The sequence below is a fragment of the Salmo salar genome, chromosome 19 (assembly GCF_965601325.2).
Source record: "Salmo salar chromosome 19, fSalSal1, whole genome shotgun sequence".
Lineage (NCBI taxonomy): Eukaryota > Metazoa > Chordata > Actinopteri > Salmoniformes > Salmonidae > Salmo > Salmo salar.
The window spans coordinates 77,097,501-77,105,000 of record NC_138309.1 but is presented as its reverse complement, the minus strand read 5'-3'; the positions used below and the strand labels follow the sequence as shown (position 1 = coordinate 77,105,000).

General features: G+C 40.8%; 1 protein-coding gene across 12 annotated transcripts in view; it reads right to left on the bottom strand.

Moving 5' to 3' along the window:
• Positions 1–7,500, bottom strand: part of LOC106579599 (histone-lysine N-methyltransferase 2C) — a 339,418-nt gene that overhangs the window by 266,604 nt on the left and 65,314 nt on the right. The gene's annotated exons all lie outside the window — the stretch shown is intronic.

The following is a 7,500-nucleotide window of genomic DNA, read 5'->3' as shown; positions in this document are numbered from 1 at the left end:
TCCCAGTCTGCTCCAGCCCAGGTCAGAATACCAGTCCTCCCAGTCTGCTCCAGCCCAGGTCAGAATACCAGTCTCCCAGTCTGCTCCAGCCCTGGTCAGAATACCAGACTCCCAGTCTGCTCCACCCAGACAGTCACCCACAACTGCAATCCTTATTGATTGAAATGGGAAGTTCTTAGTCCAGGAAAGATTATTCCCTTAGACACCAGGTGTATAAATTCTGGTGTCCTACAACTGACAGTGCAATGCAGCTACTCAGTCAGACCAGGATTGACACCCCCGACAACATCATCCACACTGGAACAAACCACCTTCATGAAAATGTATCTGAGGCAGTGAGAAGAGTGGCAGAACGGGCACAGGCTCGGTTCCCAACAACCAATATAGTTGTGTCCACCCTCCTACCAAGAAAAGACTTCCCAGGACAGTTGATGGACAAAATAAATCAACAGATCACTGTGGACTGCCTCACTGCTCAACGTCAGAACGGCTCACCACCCCACTCTGACATGTCAACACTTATACCATAATGTACATCTGGATCAGGACAGTATCAGAACCTTTAAGGACCTTAAGGAGGCAACACTTGGCAGGGACCCACACACCCATCAACCCAGCAACAGAGGTCCCCCGCCCCACATTCTGAAACAACAGTACCTCCACCATCCCCAGGAGAGAAGAGCCAGACACGGCTTATTACAGCACAGCTCTACTAGACCAGACCCATCACAGCTCTACTAGACCAGGCCCAACACAGCTCTACTAGACCAGGCCCATCACAGCTCTACTAGACCAGGCCCAACACAGCTCTACTAGACCAGGCGCATCACAACACAGATTTACCAGACCAGACCTTTCCCATCACAACACAGATTTACCAGACCTGTCCCATCACAGCTCTACTAGACCAGGCCCATCTCAACACAGATTTACCAGACCAGACCCGTCCCATCACAGCACAGCTCTGCTGGACCCGGCCCATCACAACACAGCTCTGCTGGACCCGGCCCATCACAACACAGCTCTGCTGGACCCGGCCCATCACAACACAGCTCTGCTGGACCCGGCCCATCACAACACAGCTCTGCTGGACCCGGCCCATCACAACACAGCTCTGCTGGACCCGGCCCATCACAACACAGCTCTGCTGGACCCGGCCCATCACAACACAGCTCTGCTGGACCCGGCCCATCACAACACAGCTCTGCTGGACCCGGCCCATCACAACACAGCTCTGCTGGACCCGGCCCATCACAACACAGCTCTACTGGACCTGGCCCATCACAACACAGCTCAACCCCACCCTCGAAGCAGCGTTACCCATGCAGAGCAAGGGGAACAACTACTCCAAGTCTCAGAGCGAGTGATGTTTGAAACGCTATTAGCGCGCACCCGGCTAACTAGCTAGCCATTTCACATCGGTTACACCAGCCTAATCTTGGGAGTTGATAGGCTTGAAGTCATAAACAGCTCAATGCTTGAAGAATTGCGAAGGGCTGCTGGCAAAACGCATGAAAGTGCTGTTTGAATGAATGCTTACGAGCCTGCTGGTGCCTACCACCGCTCAGTCAGACTGCTCTATCAAATATCAAATCATAGACTTAATTATAATACAATAAAACACAAAGAAATACGAGCCTTAGGTCATTAATATGGTCGAATCCGGAATCTATCATCTCGAAAACAAATCGTTTTTCCTGTCAGTGAAATACGGAACCATATAGGGTGGCATCCCTAAGTCTAAATATTCCTGTTACATTGCACAACCTTCAATGTTATGTCATAATTACGTAAAAATTCTGGCAAATTAGTTCGCAACGAGCCAGGCGGCCCAAACTGTTGCATATACCCTGACTCTGCGTGCAACTGAACTGACACAATTTCACCTGGTTAATATTGCCTGCTAACCTGGATTTCTTTTAGCTAAATATGCAGGTTTAAAAATATATAAAATATATAAAAATATATGTGTATTGATTTTAAGAAAGGCATTGATGTTTATGGTTAGGTACAGTCGTGCAACGATTGTGCTTTTTTTTCGCAAATGCGCTTTTGTTAAATCATCCCCCGTTTGGCGAAGTCTGCTGTCTTTGTTAGGAAGAAATAGTCTTCACAGTTCGCAACAAGCCAGGCGGCCCAAACTGCTGCATATACCCTGACTCTGTTTGCAAGAGAAGTGACACATTTCCCCTAGTTAAAATAAATTCATGTTAGCAGGCAATATTAACTAAATATGTAGGTTTAAAAATATATACTTGTGTATTGATTTTAAGAAAGACATTGATGTTTATGGTTAGGTACACGTCGGAGCAAAGACAGTCCTTTTTGCGCGAATGCGCACCACATTGATTATATGCAAAGCAAGACAGGCTAGATAAACTAGTAATATCGTCAACCATGTGTAGTTAACCTCTATGGGCTAGGTGGGACGCTAGCGTGCCACCCGTGGTGCACTCCATCAACAGCAGGTGCATTTCAAGAGCGGCAAATTTGAATCCAAATAAATGTCAAAATTCAAATTTTTCAAACATACAACTATTTTACACCCTTTGAAAGATAAACATCTCCTTAATCTAACCACGTTTTACGATTTCAAAAAGGTTTTACGGCGAAAGCATAAATTTAGAGTATGTTAGGACAGTACATTTACAAGAGTTGTGTGTAATGTTTTGTCAAGTCAAAGACAGGGTCACCAAAACCATAAAACCAGCTAAAATGATGCACTAACCTTTTACAATCTCCATCAGATGACACTCCTAGGACATTATGTTAGACAATGCATGCATTTTTAGTTCTATCAAGTTCATATTTATATCCAAAAACAGCGTTTTACTATGGCATTGATGTTGAGGAAATCGTTTCCCTCCAATAACCGGCAGTCAAGTCAGCGCCACAAATTAAATAATTAAAATTAGAAAACATTGGTAAAATATTATATTGTCATTTAAAGAATTATAGATTTACATCTCTTGAACGCAATCAACTTGCCAGATTTAAAAATAACCTTACTGGGAAATCACACTTTGCAATAATCTGAGCACTGCGCCCAGAAAAATACGCGTTGCGATACAGACTAGACGTCATGTTGGGGAGATCTAAAATCGAAAATACTATGTAAATAATCCATTACCTTTGATTCTCTTCATCAGATGTCACTTCCAGGTATCACAGGTCCATAACGAATGTAGTTTTGTTCAAAAAAGCTCATCATTTATGTCCAAAAATCTCCGTCTTGTTAGCACATGATCTAAGCCAGCCGGACTTCTCGTCATGAACGAGGGGAAAAAATATATTTACGTTCGTTCAAACATGTCAAACGTTGTATAGCATAAATCATTAGGGCCTTTTTTAACCAGAACATGAATAATATTCAAGGTGGACGAATGCATACTCTTTTATAACGTATTGGAACGAGGGTACCCAACATGAACTCGCGCGCCAGGTGTCTAATGGGACATCATCGTTCCATGGCTCTTGTTCGGTCAGATCTCCCTCCAGAAGACTCAAAACACTTTGTAAAGGCTGGTGACATCTAGTGGAAGCAATAGGAAGTGCCAAAATATTCCTCAGCCCCTGTGTTTTTCAATGGGATAGGTTTAAAGTCAATACAACACATCAGGTATCCACTTCCTGTCAGAAAATGTCTCAGGGTTTTGCCTGCCAAATGAGTTCTGTTATACTCACAGACACCATTCAAACAGTTTTGGAAACTTTAGAGTGTTTTCTATCCATATATAATAAGTATATGCATATTCTAGTTACTGGGTAGGATTAGTAACCAGATTAAATCGGGTACATTTTTTTTATCCAGACGTGCAAATGCTGCCCCCTAGCCCTAACAGGTTAACTAGTGTTTATGATTGATTGATTGTTTTTTTATAAGATAAGTTTAATGCTAGCTAGCAACTTACCTTGGCAACGTAAAGCAGGTGGTTAGAGCATTGGGCTAGTTAACCTGTTAGGGCTAGGGGGCAGTATTGACACGGCTGGATAAAAAACGTACCCGATTTAATCTGGTTACTACTCCTGCCCAGTAACTAGAATATGCATATAATTATTGGCTTTGGATAGAAAACACTCTAAAGTTTCTAAAACTGTTTGAATGGTGTCTGTGAGTATAACAGAACTCCTATGGCAGGCCAAAACCTGAGAAGATTTCAAGCAGGAAGTGGCCTGTCTGAGAAGTAGTGTTTCATCTTGGCTCTTTTTATTGAAGACTCAGGATCTGTGCAATAACGTGACACTTCCTACGTCTTCCATAGGGTCTCAGAGCCCGGGAAAACGTTGAAAGAAATCGAGGCAGGCTCTGGCTTAAACACTTTATCGCTTTTGGCAAGTGGCCAATCAGAGTACTATGGGCTTAGGCGCGTGCCCGCTTCGACCGAATACTTTGTTTTCCTTTGTCTGTTTATCTAAACGCAGATTCTCGGTCGGAATATTATCGCTTTTTTATGAGAAAAATGGCATAAAAATTGATTTTAAACAGCGGTTGACATGCTTCGAAGTACGGTAATGGAATATTTAGAATTCTTTTGTCACGAATTGCGCCATGCTCGTCACCCTTATTAACCCTTTAGGATAGTGTCTAGAACGCACGAACAAAACGCCGCTGTTTGGATATAACGATGGATTATTTTGGACCAAACCAACATTTGTTATTGAAGTAGAAGTCCTGGGAGTGCATTCTGACGAAGACAACAAAGGTAAGAACATTTTTCTTATAGTAAATCTGACTTTGATGAGTGCTAAACCTGCTGGGTGTCTAAATAGCTAGCCCTGTGATGCCGGGCTATCTACTGAGAATATTGCAAAATGTGCTTTCACCGAAAAGCTATTTTAAAATCGGACATATCGAGTGCATAGAGGAGTTCTGTATCTATAATTCTTAAAATAATTGTTATGCTTTTTGTGAACGTTTATCGTGAGTAATTTAGTAAATTCACCGGCAGTGTTCGGTGGGAATGCTAGTCACATGCTAATGTAAAAAGCTGGTTTTTGATATAAATATGAACTTGATTGAACAAAACATGCATGTATTGTATAACATAATGTCCTAGGGTTGTCATCTGATGAAGATCATCAAAGGTTAGTGTTACATTTAGCTGTGGTTTGGGTTTATGTGACATTATATGCTTGCTTGAAAAATGGGTGTCTGATTATTTCTGTCTCGGTACTCTGCTGACATAATCTAATGTTTTGCTTTCGTTGTAAAGCCTTTTTGAAATCGGACAGTGTGGTTAGATTAACGAGAGTCTTATCTTTAAAATGGTGTAAAATAGTCATATTTTTGAAAAATTGAAGTAATAGCATATCTAAGGATTTGAATAACGCGCCACAGGATTCAACTGGCTGTTGAGTAGGTGGGACGCAAGCATCCCACCTAGCCCATAGAGGTTAACGTAAGGTTGCATCCCCAAGCTGACAAGGTAAAAATCTGTCATTCTGCCCCTGAACAAGGCAGTTAACCCACCGTTCCTAGGCCGTCATTGAAAATAAGAATGTGTTCTTTAACTGACTTGCCTAGTTAAATAAAGATTTAACAAATTTAAAAAAATTAAAAATTAAAAATAATTAAATAAATAGGCAAATCGGTTGCCAAAAATACCGATTGTTATGAAAACTTGAAATCGGCCCTAATTAAAAATCGGCCATTCCGATTAAATCGGTCGACCTCAAGCAAGCAAGCAAGCAAGCAAGCATGCATGCATATGTATACTTATTATTATGTTTGATTTCAATGTACTTTACTCAAACCAGTGAATATCACGCATTATAAAGTTGATCATTAACTATCAGCTCTTGGAATATCCAGGGCCTATACTCCACATTTTGGTTATAAATCAACAAATCCAGAATTGATTAAAAACATCAAGGGACTGGACATCATAATCCTACTGGAAACATGGTGTCGTGGAGACATAGATACTCAGTGTCCCTTAGGCTATAGAGAAATTTTACTACCATCAATCAAACATAAAAATGTTAAACGGGGCCGAGACTCAGGTGGAATCATCATTTGGCATAAACAGGACTTAGCACTGAATGAAATGAAAAAAGGTACCAGTCACATTTGGCTAAAACTTAACAAAGGTACAATCTACTGTGACAATGATGTATACATATGTGCAGCTTATGCTCCTCCTTCAGATTCACCATATTATGATGATCAGTTTTTCCACAATCTCCACACAGAAATCATTACATTTCAGGCAGACGGTAAAGTGCTTCTTTGTGGAGATTTCAATGCAAGAACAGGTTCTGAGCCTGGACTACACTGATGAGGGAGGTAACCACCACATATGTGGACACCCCTCCTTGTACAGTAACCCTATTATAAATAATAGAAACAGTCCTGACCAAATACTGAACAAAAATGGGAAGGAGTTAGTGAATCTCTGTCAAGCCTTAGGCCTGTACATGTTTAATGGTAGAGTCAGAGGGGACTCTTTAGGTCGGTTTACTTACTGCTCAGCTCTTGGGACAAGTGTAGTCGATTATGCCATCACTGACATCGACCCCGCCTCCATTAGTGCATTCACTGTCAGACTACAGACACCATTGTCAGATCACAGTCAGATCAACGTGTTTCTGAAGAAATTAACCGGCAATACTCATTCAAAAAAACAGCCCAATAAACTCTACAACATAAACCCATCGTACAGATGGGCTCCAAACAGTGCAGAGAGATTCATTGAAACGTTGAACTCAAATGAAATGATGAACTCTATACAGTTTTTCAATAACTCACAATACCAAAAAGTTAAAGATGGTGTCAATTCGGCTACTCAAAACATCAACTGCATATTCCAAAAAGCAGCATCGAAAGCAAATTTGAGAAAACTAAAGAAATGCAACATCAGAAACAAAAAACAAAATGTTTCTGATAAATGGTTTGATAATGAATGTAAAACAATTAGAAAACACCTAAGACAAATGTCAAATGAAAAACATAAGCAGCAAAACAACCCAGAGCTACGATATGAATACTTTGAAACAGTATAAACAAACACTGAAACGCAAGAAATTGAATTATACCAACAAGACACTTGATGAAATTGAAAACGCAATTGACCAAAATCAGTTCTGGGACATGTGGAACAATTTAAGCACAACAAAGCCACAAGAATTAGCCATACAAGATGTAGGAATTTGGAAAACGTATTTTGATAATCTATACAAAAACATCCCACAAAAAGACTTACAACAGAACTAATTAGAAATTAAAGAAAAATTGAACATCCTTGAATCAGTCATTAAAAACAACCAAAATCCATTAGATTACCCAATAACCCAACAAGAACTAAATGAAAAGCTCAAATCTATTAAATCAAAGAAGGCTTGTGGTCTAGACAACACCAGAAATGAAATGCTGAAAAACAGCACACCTGAGTTGCAAAATACTGTGCTTAAATTGTTCAACATGGTTTTAACTTCTGGCTGCTTCCCTGATGTCTGGAACCAGGGGCTCATCTCCCCTATCCACAAAAGTGGAGACAAATC